The 27,301-nt window shown below is 49.1% G+C and overlaps 1 protein-coding gene across 17 annotated transcripts in view; it reads left to right on the top strand.

The window, feature by feature from the left end:
• LOC143277973 (talin-1-like) overlaps window positions 1–27,301 on the top strand; it is a 218,750-nt gene that overhangs the window by 36,439 nt on the left and 155,010 nt on the right. The window contains exon 1 of one of the 17 annotated variants that reach the window (XM_076582963.1): window positions 1,985–2,117. The exons of 13 other annotated variants lie outside the window; for them this stretch is intronic. The gene's annotated coding sequence lies outside the window, so the exon portion shown is untranslated. Of the gene's footprint in view, window positions 1–1,984; window positions 2,118–11,884; window positions 11,904–14,288; window positions 14,308–26,915; window positions 26,990–27,301 lie in introns of those variants that run through there. 3 more of the 17 variants (XM_076582968.1, XM_076582967.1, XM_076582965.1) reach the window with 3 other exon arrangements.

Below are 27,301 nucleotides of genomic sequence, written 5' to 3'. Positions count from 1 at the left end.
GGAGTAATCACACATACACTGCACCACATCTGCTAGGCAGGTGCCAGACCAGCAGCGTACCCCAGTGCTGGTATTCAGGCCATGAATGCACGCATTTGTGTCTGTATCAGCAACAGGAGATATTTTCTACAGGATTTTGCTAGAGGACAGCACTTCATGTTGTCATTGGATCTTTTTTTTAATTTTTTTATTTTTTAGTGTGCCAAGGGTGTGCTGCACATGGGACTTCAGTTAATCAATTCATCTGAAGGACTAGACTCTCAGTTTGGTTTTCCAGTCAAAACTTGGGAGAAAGGGGTCAGACCAGGATACGAAACCAGGCTCTCACAGACATTATATTGACAGAGAAGCATCTTATTCTTAACCATTCTTCCACCTCCTGTCTTCCCGCCAGTTCCAGTGTGGTCTTTCTTGAAGTATTTGTATTTTGTATTTCTTTTTATCAAAACAGATTTCTCTGTGTGAAATTCGGGCTGCTCTCCCCAGGGAGAGCGCATCGCCATACTACAGCGCCACCCATTTTTTTGTATTTTTTCCTGTGTGCAGTTTTATTTGTTTTTCCTATGGAAGTGGATTTTTCTACAGAATTTTGCCAGGAACAACCCTTTTGTTGCCGTGGGTTCTTTTACGTGCGCTAAGTGCATGCTGCACACGGGACCTCGGTTTATCGTCTCATCCGAATGACTAGCGTCCAGACCACCACTCAAGGTCTAGTGGAGGAGGAGAAAATTTCGGGGGCTGTGCCGTGATTCGAACCAGCGCGCACAGATTCTCTCGCTTCCTAGGCGGACGTGTTACCTCTAGCTGTCAGTCACTGGATTTGTCGGCAGTCAGGTGAAGTCTTTAGAATGGTCCGAGTTTGTTACAGAGTGTTGTGAATTGAAACTGAGCAAGGGCATTTAGTTTCTTTTTTTTTTTCTTCCCCTTTTTGTTTAAAGCAGTTGAGACTTTTTCCTTTTGTTGTGGATGAGGCTGAGGGGACTGAAGGTGTGAGAAATGTTTTCTGGATGTTGTGGAGCTGTCTTGATTGTTCATGTTCATGTCTCACCCCCTTCATTGGTATCATGTGCTGCCATCTTCATTCTGATATCTAAGGGGTGGTAGGTGTGTGTGTGTGTGTGTGTGTGTGTGTGTGTGATGGAAGACAAATAGAGGGGGTATGTAAATATTATCAGTAGCTGAAACACTAATGGTAGTCAGAGAAATGTGAAATTTTCTGTAACAGTGTTGTTGATAGTGATAAAGGTGGGAAGGATTGAAATGTTGTATATCAAGATGCTTTTTTGTGTGTAAAATACTAAAGGTAGAAATGAATTGCTTGTTTTGTAAAATATTATATATATTGCTATAGTTAACATTGTAACTGTATTACTATAGGGAACACTGTTGCTGCTGTTGTTGTATTTGTTGAAAAAAATGATTGATTAGCAGCGGGTATGGTCAAATGATGATAATAATGGTGTTTATCACTTTTGATTTTTGTAGTGTGGCTCATCCATAACCTTTGTAAAGATTTTATCTGCCTTTTTCCAAAGATTTTATTTCAAGGTCTTAACTTTTCTGAGTGAAAGACATTTGAAATTTCTAACATCATTGATTCATTATTTTAGATAAAAGTTAACATTTAGCATTGTTAACATTACATGTAAGTATTGACACTTATCTCCTCCAAGATGCAGAAGCTGTAGTTGTATGTCAGTGAAAGTGGTGACCATGTAGACAGAGTGTGAGTAGTGTGTGGGCCCCTGTGTCAAGTGGATGGTACAAGGAAGGACTTGTAACAAGACCACCAGCGCCACACACACACACTGCTTCCGGACACAGGCCCTTGGACAGAAAACAAGGCATTGTGCGTGCCAACTATCACTGCTTCAAGCACACACCACCACATGTGTGTAATGTGTCATGTTCAGAATGAATACATGGCATTGTATTGCCCGGGCAGGCCATGTAGAGGGTTGCAGTGGCAGTGAGAGATGGGGCTGAGCTGTGGGGTGGTTGCTGGGTTCAGGAAGTGCCACACACAGGACCACAATCCCTCTGGCTGAGTGTCAAGTGTGTGCACACTGTCTTTGGGGGATTCTTGGGGCACGCAGGGCTTTGTGGTGCTGCTGCCGGTCAGTATGCATGTATGTGTGCGTGTGCATGATAGTCTGTCGTGTCCGACTGTGACCATCTGAACAGCAGAGGAGGCAGTTGCTGTCCCAACTATCTGGGCTGGAATTTGAACATAGGAGTCTGTAAATTGTTGATGAATTGGTTGATAATTTTTGGCGTGACCAAAACCCTCGAGTTGTGGACTCCATTTTGAAATGGCGCAAATTGTCGAGGGAGTGATAATTTGTGGAAAGAAGAAAATTGACTTCTGTAGTTTTCATGTTACATGTTGATATATTTAATGATGTTTGATTATGGAATTACAGTGTATAAATTAGTGTAAAACCGCAACACACTTTGTAAGGCTGCTGGCAGCAGTCTGCACCAGAACAGCTTTGCAGAGAAATGAAATGATTTTGTTAAAATTCAAATGTTTGTGATGGTTGGTTGGGCTCAGCGCTGGGCTAATATCAGAGATCGACACAAGCTTACAGTTGAGCCAACAGCGAGGGAGAGCTGTATTATTATCTGTGGTTTCTCAACTGCAGTGGGGATTCATTAACAGCTTAGTCTTTTGTGAAGGAGATTATTGCACTGGCTCTTAATGCTGCAGCCTTGGGAGATAGTCAGCCTTTGGGGACCATCCCAACACGACTGTGCTAAAGCCGTCTTGGGAGGATGTAACGTGGGCAAGACACTCTCCACTATAATCAAATTCTAGCCCAGATAGCCATGAAATTAGTTTCCTACTGGGCTGTGCTGATGGCCACAGTCAGAAATGACCGTTGTACAGTGACGGTTGGTGGGAGAAAAGAGAACAAAAGAGGGCAGGAAGCCAGACCTCCCAGTAAAACCCACATCCCATGGTTCCTGTCCCCCAGGGCTGTGTGTGGCAGTCAGTGTGGGAGAGGAGGAAAGAAATGTGTTGGGGAGACAGGGTGTGACTGAATGATAACTGTGGTGGCAGAGAGACAGGGTGTGACTGAATGATAACTGTGGTGGCAGAGAGACAGGGTGTGACTGAATGATAACTGTGGTGGCAGAGAGACAGGGTGTGACTGAATGATAACTGTGGTGGCAGAGAGACAGAGAGACAGGGTGTGACTGAATGATAACTGTGGTGGCAGAGAGACAGGGTGTGACTGAATGATAACTGTGGTGGCAGAGAGACAGGGTGTGACTGAATGATAACCGTGGTGGCAGAGAGACAGGGTGTGACTGAATGATAACTGTGGTGGCAGAGAGACCGGGTGTGACTGAATGATAACTGGTGGCAGAGAGACAGAGAGACAGGGTGTGAGTGAATGATAACTGTGGTGGCAGAGAGACAGGTGGCAGAGAGACAGGGTGTGACTGAATGATAACCGTGGTGGCAGAGAGACAGGGTGTGACTGAATGATAACTGGTGGCAGAGAGACAGAGAGACAGGGTGTGAGTGAATGATAACCGTGGTGGCAGAGAGACAGGGTGTGACTGAATGATAACTGTGGTGGCAGAGAGACAGGGTGTGACTGAATGATAACCGTGGTGGCAGAGAGACAGGGTGTGACTGAATGATAACCGTGGTGGCAGAGAGACAGGGCGTGAGGTAAAGGACAGGGGGAGGAGGTGTGAGCAATGACTGTGATGCTGCTGCACTGGGAAATGTATGTGCTGTGCATGTGCACCGTACAGTGGGTGTTGCTCAGCTTCTGCAAGGAGTGGGGGGGGGGGGGGGAGTGAGGGGGGGAGGGGGGACGGCGTACAGTGCAGTCCTGTTCTGTGTGCCCCCCCTCACACCCCGCCCCCGCCCCCCGCGCCCCCTTCCCTCATCCCCGGCCCCAGCCTCACCACAGATGTGTACTTCTGCAAGATTCAGAAAAAGAGAGATGTCTGTTGCTGAGCTGATAGGTGGTTGTGTTGTGGCTTCTGAATGACTCTTACGTGCAGGGTTTGACAGTTCAGATAGGTTATATTTGTGCAACACATTTGTGTGAAGAGTAAAGAAGTGGGGGGTTGGGGGGGCGGAGGGGGGGGGGGGTTGTTTTTTTCCTTTTTTTTTTTATTAGTGGCAAGGGTAGACATTTTTTTGGAGGACTTAAACCTACTTTTTTTTTTTTCCTTTAATGATTAGGAGATTATGTTAGTGATGGAAAGAAATGGGGAAGAGAATTGTGTGCACGGCTATGTTTAGTGTCTGTTGATCCTTGTAGGACAGACAGTTGGGGCAGAGAGCAGCTGTGTTCTTGAAAGAAGGAACAACTGTGGCTTTTCCCATTCTCCAGAGGGCTGGTTACTAGGGAGGGAAGGGACATGGTAGTATCCACTCTACCCCTGAAGAAGGAGTATGGCTGCCCACATGACAGGGTTAAAAAAAACAAAACAACAACAACCCAACACCACCACCACCACCAACAGCAACAAAAACAAAAACAAGAGAGGCAAGGCCTTCAAGACTCACTTGTGATAAATTACCTCCCCTAGCATTAATTACAGAGTAATTTCCCTTTTTTACTATCTGCGCCAAAATGTTTGCAAAATAAATAAAACTTCCATGCTTAGCAAAAGAAGTTCCTGTTTGAACAAAAAATGATAATAATGACTGCTCTTGTTGTTGTGTCAGAATAAGAGGTCAAAGTGCCAAGTTTAGAGAATACAAAAAATATCAGTATAACAGTAAATGCAGTTTGCATATAATTAGGCTTCTTTTTTAAATTTTTTTGTGCCCATCCCAGAGGTGCAATATTGTTTTAAACAAGATGACTGGAAAGAACTGAATTTTTCCTATTTTTATGCCAAATTTGGTGTCAACTGACAAAAGTATTTGCAGAGAAAATGTCAATGTTAAAGTTTACCACGGACACACAGACACACGGACACACACACACACACACACACACACACACACACAACCGAACACCGGGTTAAAACATAGACTCACTTTGTTTACACAAGCGAGTCGAAAACACCACCACTGCCCACAGTCATATAGTGATCAATACATATACAAAACCCACTGTGCACAAGGGCGAAGAAGCGAAGGCGGGAGGTGCATGCAGCCCTCAAAGGGCAGAAGGAGGAGGAGGAGGATCTACACTGAAGACTGGTCAGAGAGGGCTGTGAAGTGAGGGGCAGCAGGTGTGGAGGGGGAGGGGACGGGGGGGGGGGATGGGGGGGGGGGGCAGGGAGGGGGGCAGGGAGGGGGGGGTCAAGGGGCAGCCATGTGTGTGAGGGGGTCAGTGGGGCAGACCAGGACAACAAGGAGGGGGGGGGGGGGGCTGGGGGTGGAGGTTACCCCAGGAACAGGGACCCTGGTGAAGGCACAAAGCCTCCCCACCCCCCCCCCCCCACCCCCCCAATCGTGTGGTCAGTCATCACTTCATCAACACATCTGCTGTGTGTGTGTGCGTGTGTGTGTATGTGCAGGTGAGGAAGGGGGACAGAGGGGGGGGGGGGGGGGGAGAAAGCTGGGTGGAACAGCATTGGTTAGTCCCAGTGTGTTCACCACTGGTTTCCTTTGTGAGTTTGTGGCTGTAGCTCTGTGTGTGTGTGTGTGTGCGCGCTCGCGTGCGTGCGCGCTCACCACATTTTCCTTTGTGGCCGTAGCTGTGTGTGCTCACCACTGGTTTCCTTTGTGGCTGTTGCTGTGTGTGTGAGGATGAATTGAGGCCTACACGGCTCAGTGCCGAGCATAGTGATGAATTGAGGCCTACACGGCTCAGTGCCGAGCATAGTGATGAATTGAGGCCTACAGGGCTCAGTGCCGAGCATAGTGATGAATTGAGGCCTACAGGGCTCAGTGCCGAGCATAGTGATGAATTGAGGCCTACAGGCGCACAGACAAAGAACCCATGGCAACGTAAGTGTTGTCCGCAGGCAAAATTCTGTCGAAGAAATGGACTGTGGTTGGTACACATACATTTTTGCATGCACTCCAGGTCTGACTATGCTGCTGGTCAGGCACCTGCCTTGTTGATGTGGTCTAGTGTCTATGGAATTGTGCGAACGCAGTGAGGCCTCATCGAGAAACTGAAACTGTACAGACCAGATCTGTGTTCAGAACGACTGTGTTGACCATGATGAGGTGAGGGGATTGTGATGAGGTGAGGGGAGAGTGATGAGGTGAGGGAGAGCGTGGTGAGGAGCGTGATGAGGTGAGGGAGAGGGGACCCAGAGAACAAACGACTTGCCCATGGCAAGTCCCGGCGTGTCAGAGTGAGGGGGTGGGGGATGCGGGCAGTGGGGTGGTGGTGGTGGTGGTGGTGGGTGGAGGGTAAGGGGGACATGACTGCAGGAGGTCAGGTGACACGTGCAGACAGGCCAGGGTCGTCAGTCAGTCAGACCGGTGAGAACCAGGCCGCTGTACGGGAGCCAGGAGCCGTGCCGATAAGATGATAATGGCTGCAGGGGAGAAAGGTCAGTGACGGTGATGATGATGACTGGATGGCCCGTTCTCCTGATCCCCTGCCAGAAGAACAGTCACCACCACGGGCTGCTCGCACTCTTCCCAGGCCACCTGCCTGCCTGTCCTTGTCAGCAGTACCCCCATTGCACCCCCCCCCCCCCCCTATCCCCCCAAACCCCCTCCACCAAACTGTGAACGACACGACACCGTAATGACAGGATGGACTTAAACGCTCCACTGAATGGGTGGGGTGGGGGTGGGGGTGGGGGACTGTTGTAGAAAACGGGGCTGGTAAATTGCAGCTTTCAAAATGCCAGAACACACCAGTCCAGCCAGTCCAGACATTGACGTGGTGAAGCGGCATTTAGGTTTCACTTTTCAGCAGTTAGCACGGGACGAATGGAGACACTGCTGGCAGAAGTTCACTTTTCAAGGGGTTGGGGGAGGGGGGGGGGGGAAGGGAGGAGAGGGGAGGGGCTGCAGTGACTGTGTGAGGAGGGATTGGAGGTGGCAGGAATGGGATCAGTCTGTCGTGTCCACGTCTCCCGCTGTGCACATTAAGTGGTGCATGCAAAAAGCTTTCAGGGTGGGTGGGTGGGAGAGAATTACGATAGTAGTTCAGCAAAACGTGTTTGATGATCCACATTCCACCATTCACCCCCCACCACCCCCCTCCTCCCGCCTTACCCTCCACCGGACCATGAGCAAGCAATCTATGTATGCTTTGGAAGATTAAAGAAAAGATCCAGTCGCAGGACTGAAAATGGAACTGTGGGATTTAACGGTTTTAATTCACACAGTGGAGGAGCTCCGTAGTCGGTCAGTCAGTCGATGAAACTGACGGAGATTGGAAAGGTCTCCGGTCACAGTAGCGCTCTCTCTCTCTCTCAATCTCTCTGTGTCTGTGTCTCCCTCTGTCTGTTGACCCTGTTGCAGCTCAGGGAGAAGTACGAGGAACACCCCCCCCCCCGCCCCCCGCACCTCCCTCCATCCCACTACAACCCTCAGTCCAACTCCTGCCCCCTCCACCCCCCACCTCCCCCCATCCCCTCCCCCTGATCAAGATAATTGACGTTGATGGGGAGACCCGCCCCATGGGCAGAGGGACCTAAAAGGCCGACAGGGGAGAGAGAGAGAGAGAGAGAGAGGAGGGTGGGGAGGTTGGGGTGGGGCGTGGTGGGGTGGTGGTGATGGTAAGAGTCCCCGTGGGAGGGCAGGGAGGGGGGAATGGGGTAGGGGTGGGGGGTGGGGGTGGAGTGGTGTAGCATGGCTCTCCGGTTCATCTTCATAATCGATGATTGCAGATCAGGTGCCGTCAGCTTTCACACAGTGTTTGTCCTGTCCTGGATATGGAGGACTGTCCACTTGTTACTTTTCTTTCTTTTCTGTTTTTAACTTAAAAAAAACAACAACAAAAACAAGAACAAAACAAACAAAACAAACAAACAACCCCCCCCCCCCCCCCAACAAATTAACATAATTTACAGATAGCTGCTAGTGTTCGTCATTCATTGAGCATGGTAAAAATGGTTGTTTTCCCTCTCTCCATTACAAACAAAACAAACTAAAACAAACAAAAAAACCAAACAAAACAAAACAACCCCAACAAAACAAACAAACAAAAAACAACTAAAAACAAACAACATTGGATGCAGCAAGTTAGGGCATAATTATCCTGTTGCTGTTAGTGTTGTCGTAGGCATGTCCAGATATGTACATGGTCTCATCTGCAGTGCAGATTGTTTATGAATGGAGACTCCCTGCAAACTTTGACAGCTCCATAACAATTGAAATTGTATTGATTTGTGTGTGTGTGTGTGTGTGTGTGTGTGTGTGTGTGTGTGTGTGTGTGTGTGCTGTTCCCATCTCCGTTTGCCACATACATTCCATCAGGCGAGAGTTTGCAGAACACACCAGTAATCGCTTTCCTGATCAGTGAGCACACAGCGACGCTGAGGAATTATGTTTGTGTCGTGTTTTTAATAGCAAGAATAGAAAGTGCTCCACTATAATCAGGAGAGAGAGGGAGAGAGAGAGAGAGAGAGAGAGAGAGAGAGAGAGAGAAACGCAAGCATAAACAAGAACTGAAGAACCACAATAACTTCACACACACACACACACGCACACACACATACGCACGCGCGCGCGCGCGCGCATGCGCGCGAGAGAGACAAGGACTGAAAATGTGCCACAAGAACCAGCAAGTACAAGGGAGACAAACTAGTGGTAGCATTCCCATACAGCACTGCGAGTGATCGCAGGCCTTTGTGTCTTGGAGACTTGATCACAGCCAGTCACTGAGAGGTGTGTGTTCTGTAAACTGCATTTAAAAAGAAGAAGAAAAAGTGAATGAAAAAGAACCACACAGACCTGATTTTTCCAGATATCGTCACCACCACACATTATTGCCCTGATCCTAGATCTTCCAGATATTAACACACCAGATAAGTGCCCAGAACCCCATCTTTACAAGTTATTAACACTAGATATTAACAACAACAAAAAAAGCGTTTGCAAGTGCACTGACAGTGTCTCTCAATGCTCATGGAGACAGTGGTGTCCACACAGAGTGCTTGTACACCAGGGAACACTGGGCCCAAGGGGGCGGGGTGGCACTGGGCTGAGCGGACAGTGTGGAGGGCAGTGGGTGGCGGCAGACTGGAACCGTTGTTCGACGTCATCTGCCTCCCACCACTCCACACACACCCAAAAAGGTACTCTGCATACATACCCTGCTATGTGACAGAGTGCCTTTTACAGTTTTTGTGGGGGTACTGTGGTTGTTGGTTTGCCATCTTTGTCTGATAGAACAGTGTATAGGACAGAGTACCTTTTTGGGGGTACAGTGTTGGTATGCCATCTTTGTCTGATAGAACAGTGTATAGGACAGAGTGCCTTTTTGGGGGTACAGTGGTTGGTATGCCATCTTTGTCTGATAGAACAGTGTATAGGACAGAGTACCTTTTTTGGGGGTACAGTGGTTTGTATGCCATCTTTGTCTGATAGAACAGGGTGCCTTTTTGGGGGTACAGTGTTGGTATGCCATCTTTGTCTGATAGAACAGTGTGCCTTTTTGGGGGCTACAGTGGTTGGTATGCCATCTTTGTCTGATAGAACAGTGTGCCTTTTTGGGGGGTACAGTGGTTGGTATGCCATCTTTGTCTGATAGAACAGGGTGCCTTTTTGGGGTACAGTGGTTGGTATGCCATCTTTGTCTGATAGAACAGGGTGCCTTTTTGGGGTACAGTGGTTGGTATGCCATCTTTGTCTGATAGAACAGTGTATAGAACAGAGTACCTTTTTGGGGGTACAGTGGTTGGTATGCCATCTTTGTCTGATAGAACAGGGTGCCTTTTTGGGGTACAGTGGTTGGTATGCCATCTTTGTCTGATAGAACAGTGTATAGGACAGAGTACCTTTTTGGGGGTACAGTGGTTGGTATGCCATCTTTGTCTGATAGAACAGTGTATAGGACAGAGTGCCTTTTTGGGGGTACAGTGGTTGGTATGCCATCTTTGTCTGATAGAACAGTGTGCCTTTTTGGGGTACAGTGGTTGGTATGCCATCTTTGTCTGATAGAACAGGGTGCCTTTTTGGGGTACAGTGGTTGGCATGCCATCTTTGTCTGATAGAACAGTGTGCCTTTTTGGGGTGCAGTGGTTGGTATGCCATCTTTGTCTGATAGAACAGTGTGCCTTTTTGGGGTACAGTGGTTGGTATGCCATCTTTGTCTGATAGAACAGGGTGTGTGAGGTGTGGTAGGTGGCAGTAAGACTGGGTATGTGGTGGTGGTGGTGGGTGGCAATATGGCAGTGTGCGCGCGTGTGTGTGTGTGTGTGTGTGTGTGTGGAGGGGTTGGGTGGCAGGGGTTGACAGTGATTGGAAGCCAGCCTGAAATGCATACAGCAGTCCCCTGGCCGCCCCTCGCCCACCCCTCCCCCCCCCCTCCCCCCCCCTCCCTCCACACACAGCGCGGCAGTCAGTAGGCGCCTGGCCTCCCCGCCAGCCCACAATTGTCTTTATTCAAATCACATCCCCCCTCCTCCCGCTTCCCCCACACACCCCTCCCCCTCCCCCTCCCCCTGTCCCTCGATGTGCCCCCAGAGAGAGATGGTGCGTGCAGGCCCGCCCGCCCTGCCATTCCAGGGGGCAGCCACCATTTGCATGAGCGGCGCTGCCGTCCTCAATGGAGATTGGTTGGCCGGGGAGGTTGGGGGAGGTGTTGGGAGTGGGGAGGTGGCAGCTATTTGACAGGGAGCCTGGCACAGTGTGGCACACAGTCACAGACTGCTGTGGAGTGCTGTGCTGTGCTGTGCCGTGCTGTGCTGTGCTGTGCCGTGGTGTGGGCAGCGGAGCTGGCACTTTGCCCGCTCCCCTCTCTCCCTGCACACATGGCTGTCGGCAGGGACTGGCCGCTAGTGGACCCACTCCAGGCCGCCGCCATCACCACCACCACCATCACTACCACCTACACTCGCTACACAGGGATGCTACTGGACTCTGCTGGCCGGGCTGTGCGGCCAAGGGACGGAGGTAGGAGGAGAGGAGGGGCGGGGGTTGGGAGGAAGGAGGCCGGTGGTGGGGTGGGGTGTGGTTGGGAGGAGGCTGGAGGAATGCTTCATTAAGTAGATTAACCAAACAGGTCGTGTTTTATGTTCCTGTTCTGTAGGGTGAGGTTTGTGGCCAGAATGCTCAAATAGACAACTTCAGCCCTTGTTGCAACCAGTGGGAGGGAAGAAGCACACTGTACAGTGTTGGTCGGCAAGCTGGTGTGTGTGTGTGTGTGTGTGTGTGTGTGTGTGAGTGAGTGAGTGAGTGTGAGTGAGTGAGTGAGTGAGTGTGCGTGTGAGAGTGAGTCTGTCTTCCACTCGGGGAGGAGAGATGGGCGTTTGCTGTGGTGCTGGGGCAGCAGCAGCACAGTGCGCCGATCATCATATAATTAGTTTCGGTGCCAGGCACACACGGTGTGCGTGTTCTTCACTGCAACTTTCGTTCTCGTTGTGTGTCTTTAGACGAATACACACACAGTGTGTGCTTTTCAACGTGTGGTGGACACAAAAGATGCTAGAAGACCGCGGTGGTCCCATCCACTTTGTATGTAGACTCCTCTCTCTCTCTCTCTGCAGTGGGGGAACTTCAGTCGTTTTCTGCACATGTGTACCGTGCTCACAGCTGCACGTCGTTGCAGAGAAACGGGTGTCTTGTGGTGATGGATGTGTATCTGTCAGCTGCACACAGTGTGTCGGGGTGTGCAGGAGGAGTCCTGGGCGGGTGGCATTTGAACAGCGAGGAGAGAGAGAGAGCTGTGGTGTGTGCGTCTTCAGGGTCCTCCCACACAGCGAGGAGAGAGAGAGAGCTGTGGTGTGTGCGTCTTCAGGGTCCTCCCCCCCGCCTTTCTCCCGTGTGGGCTGGCACCGCTTGGGTATGCTGAACTGTTACAACAGATGGGGGGGTTGTGTGTGTGTGTGTGTGTGTGTGTGTGTGTGTGTGTGTGTGTGTGCGTGTGTGTGTGTGTGTGTGTGTGTGTGTGCGTGTGACTTATCTTTCTCTCTCTCTCGCTCTCTCTGTAGGGGGGTGGGGGGTTAAAATATTCCTTCAGAATATTACAGAGAGGACTAGAAAGTAGACTGAAGTCGGTCAGAACTGTTAGCGTGTGGCCGAATAGTCCATTGAAGAGTGACCAAGTGCTTAGATATTATGGGATGTGTTGGGGGAGCTGCAGGAATGACATGTTCCAGTCTGGCTTCATAGAATGATACACTGTACTTACTTTGTGCCGTCATGTGCAGGGTGAAGGGACAATTTTTGTTGCTGCTGCTGCTGCTGCTGTTTCGTGTAACAGTGAACAGTTGCAGTGGTTGTGATTGAGAGCAGCAGCTTCTCTCCAGAACGAATATCTAGGTCAGTTCTTTATAGCTCACAGACGCCGAAGGGAGGCGACGGATGACTGGTTCTCCCCAAGCAAGCCAGAGAAAAAAAAAAAAGAAAAAAAAAAAGGAGAAGGGTGTATAGAGTAGATTTCCCAGACCACACCCCCCAACAGAAGGAAGACAGCGGTGCGCTGTTCAGGGCACACACAGCCAGGCAGTAACCAGATATCTGCTGATTTTTACCCCCACCCCCCCCCCCCCCCCCCCCCCCCCCCCCCCGGAAAAAAAAGAGGGGGATGGAGAAGCAGTCTTCACACCACTGACCCCCCAGTCCCAGGGGAGAGGGTGGTTAAGTTCTTTGCAGCAGCTCAAAGGAAAGAGGGACAAGGCCGATATCTGAAATGAGAGGGAGGAGTAGGGTGGTGCCATGTCCGTTCTCACAGCACAGAGCATCAGTGAAGTCAGTGCCCCGTGTTGTGGTGTTTATGGCCATGTATGTTCTCACAGCACAGAGCATCAGTGAAGTCAGTGCCCTGTGTTGTGGTGTTTATGGCCATGTCTGTTCTCACAGCACAGAGCATCAGTGAAGTCAGTGCCCTGTGTTGTGGTGTTTATGGCCATGTCTGTTCTCACAGCACAGAGCATCAGTGAAGTCAGTGCCCTGTGTTGTGGTGTTTATGGCCATGTCTGTTCTCACAGCACAGAGCATCAGTGAAGTCAGTGCTCCATGTTGTGGTGTTTATGGCCATGTCTGTTCTCACAGCACAGAGCATCAGTGAAGTCAGTGCCCTGTGTTGTGGTGTTTATGGCCATGTCTGTTCTCACAGCACAGAGCATCAGTGAAGTCAGTGCCCTGTGTTGTGGTGTTTATGGCCATGTCTGTTCTCACAGCACAGAGCATCAGTGAAGTCAGTGCCCTGTGTTGTGGTGTTTATGGCCATGTCTGTTCTCACAGCACAGAGCATCAGTGAAGTCAGTGCTCCATGTTGTGGTGTTTATGGCCATGTCTGTTCTCACAGCACAGAGCATCAGTGAAGTCAGTGCTCCATGTTGTGGTGTTTATGGCCATGTCTGTTCTCACAGCACAGAGCATCAGTGAAGTCAGTGCCCTGTGTTGTGGTGTTTATGGCCATGTCTGTTCTCACAGCACAGAGCATCAGTGAAGTCAGTGCCCTGTGTCTCACAGCACAGAGCATCAGTGAAGTCAGTGCCCTGTGTCTCACAGCACAGAGCATCAGTGAAGTCAGTGCCCTGTGTTGTAGAGTTTCAGCCATGCACAAGTGTGATGTGGATGTCTTGTCTCCTTCAGGAAACTGGTTGACAGGGCGGGGAGCAGTGTGAAGGGTCAGGCTGCGCTGTGGTACACAGCCAGGTTCAAAGTTGGGCCAGCCCCTTCAGCCAGAGGACAGTGACCCTCCAGCCTTGTGCTGAGTCAGGCAGGGATGGCGCTGTGCTGTGGCGCTGGTGTGGGGATGCCGTGGCTGGGCGGGACACAGGCCAGCACTGTACTGTACTGTACTACTCGTTGTCATAGCAGACTTCGCTGTGCTGATCTTTGTGCCCCCCTAGGGAGAGCTCATCACTACAAAGTACAGTACGGTACCGCGCCACCCCCTTTTTTTTGTCTGCCTGCAAGTGTGTTTGATTTTCCAACAGAATTTTACCAGGATCAGCCATTTTGTTGCCACGGGTTCTTTTATATGTGTTAAGTGCATTGCTACACACCGGACCTTGGTTTATCATCTCATCTGAATGACTAACATCCAGATGACCACCACTCTTGTCTGGTGGAGGGGGGGAAAATACTGGTGATTGTGGGACAGGATCCTGTGCGCTCAGATCTCAGCTTCTAGGCGGTTGTGAGGCAGCCGCACAAGGCCATGACTGTGGTACCACTCTTCCCACGTGTGCTGTTCAGCAGGGACAGGATCCAGTTTCCACGCCCCACTGCCACAGGTGACAGAGCCCCTGTGGCACAGTTCTGTTGAGTTTGTTGTTCTTGTGAAGAGTTGATCATACCATACATCATGTTTTAAAAAAGAAAAAAAGAAAAAAAGAAAAGAAAAAAGGATGATGGACTCATGTTGCCTTGTTCGCTGACAGTGGGACAGCTAACTGTGAGACACAGCACAGTTCTCTGGATGGGATGAGAGAGAGAGAGAGAGAGAGAGAGAGAGAGAAAATAAGGAGGGTTGTATGGACGACATTGATTGGGAATGAAATGAAGAGAGGTGCAGAATGTGTCATGGACACTGGAATGAGGAAACTGGGAGGAATGTCATGGGGAAGGACAGGAATCCTGCTCTGCAGACAGCGCAGTTGGATTAAGACACAGGTTTCAGTTATTTTTTTTTTAAAGTCTATTTATTTATGTAGTTATTTGTTTATTTATGCATTTATTTATTATATATTTGCTTAACTGATTTAATCCCTGCTCATTTCTTCCACCATTCTTGCAAGTATGTTTACCTTCTGTCTGTGTTTACATTGTGACTTTACAGTTTGAGTTCTGTCATGTTTGTGAAATAGTGGGCTGTCTGCTTATTGGCATTGACATAGGTCCTGTATTTGTGAGGGTGATTTCTTCAAAAGCATTACCAAACTAGAGCTTGGATGAGAGCAGTGTTGAAGTTGATTTAATCTGGCACAGGTCAGCAGTAAGTGTTGGCCGCAGTAAGGTGAAAGCCTCGACCAAGGCTTTTCCGCCAGACACACACTGAACAGAAGCTAACACAATAGGGGAAAAAAAGTGGAAAAAAAACCTGACAGATGAAATGTTATCAAGTGTTAAAGAGTTGTGAAGTGCTGCAGTCCCTCCAGCACCTCACTGTATCAAGTCTAAATTTAGTACATGCACTTGTCCGCACTTGGTGTGTGTGTGTGTGTGTGTGTGCATACACATTTGATAATGAATGTGTATGCTTACGTTCAGATACTTGTGTGTGTGTGTGTGTGTGTGTGTGCATAGAAGTCAGGTATTTATTCCGCACTCACCATTTTGTGAGGATTGTGACTTTTTTTTTTTTTTCCCTCTCTTGCATTCTTGAGTTTGTCTCATATGCATTTATGCTCTGCATTTTATAAATTTCTTAGTGTGCTTTCTGGAACTCTGGAAAATGGCTGAGCTTCCATTCATTTCAGTTTGAGCAGCAGCTGCTCTCTCTCTCTCTGTGTCTCTGTCTGTCTCTATCTGTCACTGTCTCTGTCTTTCTCTCTCTCTCTTGTACTCTTGTCTCTTGCTCTCCCACTCACCCACTCGTCAAAATAAACCATCTCTTTTCTTTAATCAGAACAAGCCATCTCTTTTCCACCTCCCCGTCTCTCCTTCAGTGGGGAGATATAGATATATATTTCTCTATCTAAACATTTATACCAGATGCTAAGTGCACTGGATTTTCTTTTCTTTCCTTTCTTTCTGGAAGTGCAGGAGCCCAGGAAGAAAGTGTAAGTAAAGTAAGGAAAAGAAATGGGGGTGGAGCTCCAAAGAGAGGACATAGGGATGGGAGCAGTGTATGGAGAGGACTGTGATTTGAGGGGGGGAGAGAGAGAGAGAGGGGGGGGGGGGGGGGAGCGGGAGAGGGTGTGTGTGTGAGAGAGAGAGAGAGAGAGAACTAACACTACAGCTTTTGCAACTGTGATGTTGAAAACAGAAGGAAAAAGGGTGGGTTGCGTCCTTGGTCTGGGAAGTGAATCAGAGCTCGCTAACACACACACACACACACACACACACACACACACAGAAGTGGAACAAAAACACAAAAGAGTGAGAATTGACTGATTAAACGAGACTTACCTGGAAGTTGAAGTTTTATCGGGAGTTCAACCCAATGAATTAGAGCATTAGCGAGCGCCTGAACACGAGTTTGGGACTGAATATGTTTTAGGGTATTGTTTTGTGGGGGAAGGGGGGGGGGAGAGAGAGAGACGGCGTGGGAGAAGGAGGAGGGGGGAGGGGGGCGTGGGAAGGGGGGGGGGGGGAAGAGGAGTGAAGTGTCTGTGTGTGTGCGTGCGTGTGAAACCGGTTGAAATTTTGGTGCTTGGAAGCCTGAGTCTTAGAGATTAGCAGCTTCAGCCAAAGAAAAAAGAAAAAAAAAAAAGAAAAAAAGGAGGAGGGTTTTGGGATAAGGAAACAGTAACATGGAGGGTTGTAGGATAAGGAAACAGTAACATGGAGGGTTGTAGGATAAGGAAACAGTAACACGGAGGGTTGTAGGATAAGGAAACAAACAGTAACATGGAGGGTTGTAGGATAAGGAAACAGTAACATGGAGGGTTGTAGGATAAGGAAACAGTAACACGGATGGTTGTAGGATAAGGAAACAGTAACACGGAGGGTTGTAGGATAAGGAAACAAACAGTAACATGGAGGGTTGTAGGATAAGGAAACAGTAACATGGAGGGTTGTAGGATAAGGAAACAGTAACATGGAGGGTTGTAGGATAAGGAAACAGTAACATGGAGGGTTGTAGGATAAGGAAACAAACAGTAACACGGAGGGTTGTGGGATAAGGAAACAGTAACATGGAGGGTTGTAGGATAAGGAAACAAACAGTAACATGGAGGGTTGTGGGATAAGGAAACAGTAACATGGAGGGTTGTAGGATAAGGAAACAAACAGTAACATGGAGGGTTGTGGGGGATATAGAGCAGTGCCACAGCCCCCGTCCCCCCCCTCCCTCCGACTCCAGCCAGAGCAGTGCAGCAGGTGTGAGCTGTTGCCGGCAGTGTGGTGACACACAGGGAAAGAAGGCAGTGAGGGGGGGGGGGGGGGGGGGGGGTGTCATCAGTGCCACTGACAGCTGTGTCTGATGAATGAACCGTCCTTCCCCTCCCCTCCCCCCCCCCCCCCCTCCAGCCCTCCCATCCCCCTCTGATCAATACCCTCCTCCACCACGGCCGGCTGGGGGTGTGGGGGTGGGTGGGGGAGGAGGAATGGATGGGTGGGGGTGGGTGGGGGAGGGCTGCTGAGAACCAGGAAACAGAAAATGGCGGTTGGATTTGGACAGTCGGGCTGCCGGCACTACCGGCTTCCCTCACTGTGCAGGTCTGTCCTGCTGACTGGCTGGAAGCAGACAGTGTGAGTGCTGCCTTTATTGCCTTTCTTTTGGAGGATGGTCAGTGCTGGGAAGATAGCTAGCTGCAGGGCAGTTTAGTGTGGCGTGGAACTTGTGTTGGTTCACTTATCTGGCAGGAAGGAGACTGGGGGTTTGGGGTTGGGGTGGGGGGGGGGGGGTGTGGGGTAGAGGGTAGGGGGATAGTCTTAAGACCAGTAAGAGAATGACTGACTGCGCTTGTGAGCACACACACACACACACACACATTTACATGCCAGCATGCTTCTTTGCGTGGACAGGAGTATGCTTGACTGTGAGCACACACACACACACACACACACACACACACACACACACACACACACACACACACACACACACACACTATATTATAAATTTATCCCCCCCCCCTTCAAAGTCCCTCCCCACACCCCCCACTCAGGGAAAAAGAAGAGAAGAAATAGTGCAGGAAAGGAAATGAAGTTGATCTTTTTGTGTTCCACCCCCTTCTTTCTTCTCCATCAGCAGTGCTCATACATGGATGTTTGTCGCTGCGTGTGTTTGTGCATGTGCATGACTTGCACATTGGCAAATGTGTTTGTGAGCCAGCAGAGAAAGCAGCTGTGACAGACATGGCCGGCCGCCTGGTGATCAGCAGAAGGCAGTGGTCACAGATGTAACACACAGTCTTTGTTGCTGCTTCCTTCCCTGTGTGTGTGTGTGTGTGTGTGTGTGTGTGTGTGTGTGTGTGTGTGTGTGTGTGTGTGTGTGTGTGTGTTGTGAACCACTTGTGGGGGTGGAGACGGGCAGTGTGAGTGGAGGGAGGACTGGTTCATGAGTGTTGTGAACCACTTGTGGGGGTGGAGATGGGCAGTGTGAGTGGAGGGAGGACTGGTTCATGAGTGTTGTGAACCACTTGTGGGGGTGGAGACGGGCAGTGTGAGTGGAGGGAGGACTGGTTCATAAGTGTTGTGAACCACTTGTGGGGGTGGAGACGGGCAGTGTGAGTGGAGGGAGGACTGGTTCATGAGTGTTGTGAACCACTTGTGGGGGTGGAGATGGGCAGTGTGAGTGGAGGGAGGACTGGTTCATAAGTGTTGTGAACCACTTGTGGGGGTGGAGACGGGCAGTGTGAGTGGAGGGAGGACTGGTTCGTCAGTGTTGTGAACCACTTGTGGGGGTGGAGACAGGCAGTGTGAGTGGAGGGAGGACTGGTTCATGAGTGTTGTGAACCACTTGTGGGGGTGGAGACGGGCAGTGTGAGTGGAGGGACTGGTTCATGAGTGTTGTGAACCACTTGTGGGGGTGGAGACGGGGAGTGTGAGTGGAGGGAGGACTGGTTCATGAGTGTTGTGAACCACTTGTGGGGGTGGAGACAGGCAATGTGAGTGGAGGGAGGACTGGTTCGTGAGTGTTGTGAACCACTTGTGGGGGTGGAGACAGGCAATGTGAGTGGAGGGAGGACTGGTTCGTGAGTGTTGTGAACCACTTGTGGGGGTGGAGACGGGCAGTGTGAGTGGAGGGAGGACTGGTTCATGAGTGTTGTGAACCACTTGTGGGGGTGGAGACGGGCAGTGTGAGTGGAGGGAGGACTGGTTCGTCAGCGTTGTGAACCACTTGTGGGGGTGGAGACGGGCAGTGTGAGTGGAGGGAGGACTGGTTCATGAGTGTTGTGAACCACTTGTGGGGGTGGAGACGGGCAGTGTGAGTGGAGGGAGGACTGGTTCATGAGTGTTGTGAACCACTTGTGGGGGTGGAGACGGGCAGTGTGAGTGGAGGGAGGACTGGTTCATGAGTGTTGTGAACCACTTGTGGGGGTGGAGACGGGCAGTGTGAGTGGAGGGAGGACTGGTTCATGAGTGTTGTGAACCACTTGTGGGGGTGGAGACGGGGAGTGTGAGTGGAGGGAGGACTGGTTCATGAGTGTTGTGAACCACTTGTGGGGGTGGAGACAGGCAGTGTGAGTGGAGGGAGGACTGGTTCATCAGTGTTGTGAACCACTTGTGGCAGGAGGGTGCATGGTGGGAGGGGTGTGGGGGTGACTGTGGGGGATGGGCTTGAGGGGTGGTGGGGTGGGGATGTGGCGGAGCTGTTGCAGGCCTTGGTATTGATTTCCATTGATATTTGACACACTTCCACAAACCACATATTTTCAACTGGCGGGTTGCCGTTTTTAACCATGGATTATGTTTTGTCCCCTACTTGTCATGTTTAGGTTGATTTGACAAATGCGGTTTTTAAATGATGCTGTGGGTTGATTGTGAGAATTTCTGGGTTAAAAAATTTTTTTTTTACCTTTATTGGGGAATGGCCACAGTGGGATTTAGGGAAAAGAAGTGGTTTTATAATAACATGGGTGGCGGCCAGAATTCATAAACAATTAAAACGAGCGTGAAGCGAACCAGTTTCAAGCAACAAATCAATACAGACGAGATGTAGTCTGCATGAACAAACAGCAACACATCAGCATTGATGCCAGAGGTGTGAGAGATTTTTGTCATTTGCCCCACAGTTTGATTTTTTGAACTGAATGAGATCTGTTGCAGCTTTGGCTCAGGCAGGATGTGTATATTCTGTCATTGTACATCAAATGGAAGAGGAGGGGGTGTTGGGGTGGGTGGGTGGGGGGGGGGGGGGGGGAGATACAGACAGGCAGACAGACTCTCGGTGTGTGTGTGTGTGTGTGTGTGTGTACTGAATGAGTGTGGGAGGAGTGGGAGAGGAAAGAGAGGTGGGGGGAACGGAGGGAGGGTGGGGGTAGGAGGCTGGGAAAGCAAGATGAAGACAGCCAGGGGGAGATAAGGGCCCTCCCTCCCTCACTGACTGAAGGTGGTACAGTGGCTTCCTGTGTCCGGTTGCCTTCTGTTGTCAGTGATAAACCTTCAGCATGCTTGTCCTTCCCTTCCAAGCCTCCTTAAAAAAAAAACAGAAAAAAAAAGAAAAAAGAAAAAAGAAAAAAAACCCACATTATTTCTTCTTTGTCAAACTTCATTTAGTTCTGTGTGTGTGTGTGTGTGTGTGTGTGTGTGTGTGTGTGTGTGTGTGTGTGTGTGTGTATGAGTGAGTGCATGTGTGTGTGTGTGAGTGCATGTGTGTGTGTGTGTGTGTGTGTGAGAGAGAGAGAGAGAGAGCGAGCAAGTGGGTGTGCACTGTATGTAGTGACTGACCACAATGTCAGAATGCCAGGAACACCCTGACTCTTGATGTGTCTCTGTCAGGCCCTAACCAGCTTTCACTCCTCATCCACACCTTCCTCACCATTTGTGCCCCCCCCTGCCTGTTCCAAGCTGGCGTTTATTTGCAAGGTCCCCCAGTGGACCAGAGGAAATGGCGCCATAGAAACGTACAGATGAGAGAATTAGTACCGTTTGACTCTTTGCGTCACATTCCCAACTCAGAAAGGTTTATCTTTTAAAGGAAAGAAAAGGAACCACATGTTCTTGTTGTTTTGTTTGGTTGTTATTTTAGTGTATTTCAATCATGGCCAATTCTGTTTGTGTGTGTGTGTGTGTGGGTGGGGGTGGGTGTGGGTGGGGGGGGGGGGATGGGGAGTGTTGCGAAGCAAGAAAGAAAGAAGCAGAGGCAGACAGACAGACACGGAGGAGAGGGGAGCCACCTTCCCCTGAAGCCGTGGAAGCAGGCCGGCAGACAGACAGGATGTCTCAGGGGCTGGTCCTGTCGGCTCACATTATGGAGATTGCTCAAACTATTGATTGAATCATTCCCCCTGCCTGTGATAGTGGTCCCCCTACCCCTGAATTCTGCCCCCCCCCCCCCCCCCCCCCCCCCCCCCCCCCCCCCCCCCGGCCCCACTGTCCGTCTTGTCATCTGGCCAGTGGGGGGGGGGGAAACCCTGTCTTACTGTCTTCTGCTCTCCCCTGTTTCTCGTTGTCTTCTGGCGGATGCCTTATACTACTTCCTGTACAGCCTCTTCTGTTGGGCATTTGGGTTGCTGTATTAGTGGTGATGGGCTGCTGTTTTTTTAGTGGCATTTGAGTTGCTGTATTAGTGGTGATGGGCTGCTGTTTTTAGTGGCATTTGAGTTGCTGTATTAGTGGTGATGGGCTGCTGTTTTTAGTGGCATTGGGGTTGCTGGATTAGTGGTGATGGGCTGCTGTTTTTAGTGGCATTGGGTTGCTGCATTAGGTGTGATGGGCTGCTGTTTTTACTAATTTTAGTGGCGTTGGGCTGCTGTTTTTACTTATTTTAGTGCTGTTAGGCTGCTGTTTTTGTGGCGTTGGGCTACTGTTTTAGTGGTGTTGAACTGCAGTTTTTAGTGGTGTTGGAACTGCTGTTTTTAGTGGTGTGGGGCTGCCATTTTTAGTGGTGTGGGGCTGCCAGTTTTATTGGTGTTGGGATGTCAGTTTTAGTGGTGTTGGGCTGCCAATTTTAGTGGTGCTGGGCTGCCAGTTTTAGTGGTGTTGGGCTGCAAGTTTAGCATGCTGTCCAGTTTTAGTTGAGAGCCATTGGATCAACTTGTGCTGCTCAGCATTCTTGTGTTTTTTTTTAGTCTGGTTCAACTATGGGATCAAGTTCTGTTGTATTGTTCCATGTCTCTTCCCCTTCCCTTCCCCTTCCACCTCGCTACCCAATATCTTCTGTCAGACTGACACCTGTTTAAAAAAGAAAAGAAAAAAAAAAGAAGTCATAATACAACGTCTTGGGTGACTGTTGGCTTACTCTACACGTGCGCTGATCAGATTGGATGCAACTGGTGCTGTGTTTTGTGTCAGTATGGGCGGTATACTGTCTGTCACACAACAACTGGTGCTGTGTTTTGTGTCAGTATGGGCGGTATACTGTCTGTCACACAACAACTGGTGCTGTGTTTTGTGTCAGTATGGGCGGTATACTGTCTGTCACACAACAACTGGTGCTGTGTTTTGGGTCAGTATGGGCGGTATACTGTCTGTCACACAACAACTGGTGCTGTGTTTTGGGTCAGTATGGGCGGTATACTGTCTGTCACACAACAACTGGTGCTGTGTTTTGTGTCAGTATGGGCGGCTTACTGTCTGTCACACAACTGGTGCTGTGTTTTGTGTCAGTATGGGCGGCTTACTGTCTGTCACACAACAACTGGTGCTGTGTTTTGTGTCAGTATGGGTGGCTTACTGTCTGTCACACAACAACTGGTGCTGTGTTTTGTGTCAGTATGGGCGGTATACTGTCTGTCACACAACAACTGGTGCTGTGTTTTGTGTCAGTATGGGCGGCTTACTGTCTGTCACACAACAACTGGTGCTGTGTTTTGGGTCAGTATGGGCGGCTTACTGTCTGTCACACAACAACTGGTGCTGTGTTATGCGTCAGTATGGGCGGTATACTGTCTGTTACACAACAACTGGTGCTGTGTTATGCCTCAGTATGGGCGGTATACTGTCTGTCACACAACAACTGGTGCTGTGTTTTGTGTCAGTATGGGCGGTATACTGTCTGTCACACAACTGGTGCTGTGTTATGCATCAGTATGGGCGGTATACTGTCTGTCACACAACAACTGGTGCTGTGTTTAGTGTCAGTATGGGTGGCTTACTGTCTGTCACACAACAACTGGTGCTGTGTTATGCGTCAGTATGGGCGGTATACTGTCTGTCACACAACAACTGGTGCTGTGTTTTGGGTCAGTATGGGCGGCTTACTGTCTGTCACACAACAACTGGTGCTGTGTTTTGTGTCAGTATGGGTGGCTTACTGTCTGTCACACAACAACTGGTGCTGTGTTTTGGGTCAGTATGGGTGGCTTACTGTCTGTCACACAACTGGTGCTGTGTTTAGTGTCAGTATGGGTGGCTTACTGTCTGTCACACAACAACTGGTGCTGTGTTTTTTGTCAGTATGGGCGGCTTACTGTCTGTCACACAACAACTGGTGCTGTGTTTAGGGTCAGTATGGGCGGCTTACTGTCTGTCACACAACAACTGGTGCTGTGTTTTGGGTCAGTATGGGCGGTATACTGTCTGTCACACAACTGGTGCTGTGTTTTGTGTCAGTATGGGCGGTATACTGTCTGTCACACAACAACTGGTGCTGTGTTTTGTGTCAGTATGGGCGGTATACTGTCTGTCACACAACAACTGGTGCTGTGTTTTGGGCCAGTGTCAGTGTCTTTTGCTGCATGGCAGTGCCAAGAGCACTGGCAGAAGAAGTCTGCTGTCTTCGCTGAAGAGAGCCAGTGCTGGCACGCCCACCATCAGTTACTGCTGTACTTGTGTGTGTGGGTGTTATCCCCATCCCAACGCTGCTACATCCCAACACTCCACAATGCCCCAGTTGCCGCCCTGATCTCCACACCACTTCAGCTTCCACAGAGCAGGTCTCCTGCCGCCTGATGATTTCATTTTGAAAGCATGCCGACTTTTGGACCTTTCCCACATGCTGTCACAGTTTTCAGAGAGAACATTGGTCGGCCATGTTGGTTGTGGAGCATCCATGCCATGGCTTAGGTTTTGATGATGATGAAGTGTGTGTGTGGTGTGTGTGTGTGTGGTGTGTGTGGTGTGTGTGTGTGGTGTGTGTATGTGGTGTGTGTGTGTGTGTGGTGTGTGTGTGTGTGTGTGTGTGTGTGTGTGTTACAATTGTGTATGCTGAGAACGCTGACAGAATCACAGTTGAAAAGTCATGGGAAGGAAAACCCGATACATGGGGAGCTTGAGGAGCAGTAACAATGTTCACAGCTTCTTTGAAAGATACTGGATTCAACATCTGTTGACAAACTAATCAGCATGTCTTTTGTTTTTTCACAAGTGACCTGACTTTTTTTTTTTTTTTGCCCCTTGCGACACAAGAGTGCATCACTTATACATGCACATGCACACACTCGCATAATTGCACACACACAACCACACACGCGCGCACACACACACACACACACAAAGCGAGCACGCATGCACACGCACACACACACATGCACGCATGCACGCACGCGCGTGCGCGCTCACACACACACACACACACACACACACACCCCTAGTATATATCTGCCACTCTTTTAATTAATCTGTCTCAGTCTCTGTCACTGTCTGTCTCTCCCACTTGAGGGGCTGGCTGTGTTGCCCAGGACAGGGGCAGCATGGGGCAGAGGGAGTTGGTGAGGGGGCAGGGTGGGGTGTGGGGGGGGGGGGCAGGGTGAGCACTTAAGTGGGTACAGTTGGTCAAGTGGCCCCACCCACCTACAGGATGTGTGTGTATGAGTGTGTGTGTTTGACAGTGTGTGTGAGTGTGTACATCTGTGTGTGTGTGTGTGTGTGTGTGTGTGTGTGTGTGAGAGAGAGAGAGAGAGAGAGAGAGAGAGATCTCTTTTGATTGGCTGGCCGGCCTCTGTGTCACACAGTATACTGTGAGCCTCCCAAAAAGGGGAAGTAAGAGTGTTGTAGAGATGAGGAAAGTGGGCAGGGAGGGAGAGAGAGAGAGAGAGAGAGAGAGTGTGGGAGTGAGCATGTCTGTGTGAATAATGCTGAGCTTTCACTCTCTTCTTCTTTTGAGAGATTCAGATTCAGATGGTTTATTCATTAAGGCCAAAGCCCCATATGAACGAGGGGCGATAACAACATTAGTGTATGTCATCAGAACTATAGCAATTAATCACGACATAATTATATCTCTCAAGTGAAAAGCTTTATATAAATATAGAGCCAAATTACGTATAAGTCCGTCATCTGTAGATGCCATCAGCAGATTAAATCGAAATGAACATGGATATATATAATATTTCTTTGGGATAAATTTTTCACGAAGAACACACAAAACGGGGCATTTCAAAACAAAGTGTACTTCATCGTCTATCGACTCTTTACACAATGGACAAAAGAGACTTCTTTTGAGAGAGAGAGAGAGAGAGAAGGAGTCAGACAGACAACAGATAGATTGAGGGACCGACAAACAGACATACAGACAGAATGTGCTGTGGATTATGCTTTAATCTTTGTAATTGCTGATGTTGACCCCCTCCCTCTTTCTTCTGCTTCTTTCTGTTGTGTGAGTCACTGTGTGTGTGTGTGTGTGTGTGCGTGTGTGTGTGTGTGCGTGTGTGTGTGTGTGTGTGTGTGTGTGTGTGCGTGCGTGCGTGTGTGTGCGTGTGCGTGTGTGTGTGTGTGCATGCTCATTTGCATGCCTTTTTTATTATTTCTCTCAGTCTGCCTCAACACTTGCTATTCTCTTGCAGGCATGTGCACACACAACGCGCGCGCACACACACACACACAAACTGTCACACACAGTCATGTCATATATAAGTGAACAGATGTGAAATAAATGTACCATCACTTGACATGTGTACACTGATGGTGCCTATATTTCCAGAATATGACACGCTTGCATTTACTCTCTTTAGATACTGATAGGTTCTTTTATATAACTTGTTTATTTCTGAAGCATTTCTTTTCCCCTCACCTCCCCTTGTGCAGATTGAAAGAAAGGTGATTATAGTAGTTGTTTTTTTTGGTTTTTTTAATAACTGCAGTGAGCTTGCTCTACCTGTCAGACTAGCTGTCAGGTGTACAGTTGTGTCCCATGACTGGGTTGCCGACGTTGGAGGTTGACATTGAGTCGGTCCAGGTCCACCATGACCAGGAACAGTACGATACTGGGGCTGTAACCAGAATGATTAGTGCTTCGTTATCTGCCACAGCCTCATGGCAGATCTGAGAAATTAAACAGAGAGAGAGGAAGACCGATGTTTGACTGAGACTGAGAGAGAGGGAAGGAGATCTCAATTTAACACACACACAGAGATTCGGGTTCAGATAGTTAATTAAGGAAGGCCATAGCCCCATATTCTTGAATAAGGGGCGATAATGACATTTTTTTATGTCACCAGAATTATAGCAGTTGATTATGACGTAAGTATATATCTAAAGTGAAAAGCTTTGTATAGATATAATGCCGAATTATGTATGACTTCGTTATCGTTGATGCCATCAGCAAATTAAATAAAAATAAACATGGATATGTGTAATATATTTCTTTGGGGACACACACACACACACACACACACACACACACACACACACACACACACACACACACACACACACACACACACACACACACACACACACAGAATTGGGTAAACAACAAACCAGACCCCCCTTAAGATTTAAAAAAAAAAAAAAAAAAAAAAGGAACAGGAAGAAAAGAGTACATACGTCAACACTTGCACTGACTTTGTGAAACGTTATTATTATTATTAGAGCCAGTGAGGAGATGGTGTGAGTAGGAGGGGAGTTTGGGGCAGCTAATAACGTTTGTTGTCACTGGTAAAACTTTTCCCAGGCATTGAGCATTGATTTTCAGTTTCAGGGTGATGTCTTGTCGTGATCAGTGATGTGTGAACAGTGCTGCAGATGTTCCTTGTTCCTTATCCTGTGTGTAGCGACTGCACACGTGGCGTGGTGTGTGTGTGTGTGTGTGGGGGGGGGGGTTCCACCATTCTACACCATTGGTGTAGCAGGAAGTTGTATTCTGCTTCCTAGTTGTAGCAACGGCTCACATGGAGATGGACAGGAGCAGTACTATTATTTAGTGGCGGTGTGTTTGGTTTTGGTTTTTTCCTGTGGACTCGGGACAGCCTTGATCAAGTTGATGTGAGGTCTTGGTTTTCGATCAGTGATTGAGATTACTTTGTCCTTATTTTACTTAGGAGGGTTGTGGTTGTCGACAGTTTGTTTCTTTCAGCAGAGGTTTTTACTGTTGTGGTGTTTCATGGCACTGTATGTCACTGTGTGCTGTATTGGAGTATGCAACAACCACTGACACTCCTGGCACACATGAACACAAGCTGACACTCCTGACACACATGAAGACAGGCTGACATCCATGGCACACATGAACACAAGCTGACACTCCTGGCACACATGAACACAGGCTGACACTCCTGACACACATGAACACAAGCT

Source organism: Babylonia areolata, chromosome 35 (genome assembly GCF_041734735.1).
Source record: "Babylonia areolata isolate BAREFJ2019XMU chromosome 35, ASM4173473v1, whole genome shotgun sequence".
In the NCBI taxonomy this organism is placed as follows: Eukaryota; Metazoa; Mollusca; class Gastropoda; order Neogastropoda; family Buccinidae; genus Babylonia; species Babylonia areolata.
This window is presented reverse-complemented; position numbering and strand designations above follow the sequence as displayed.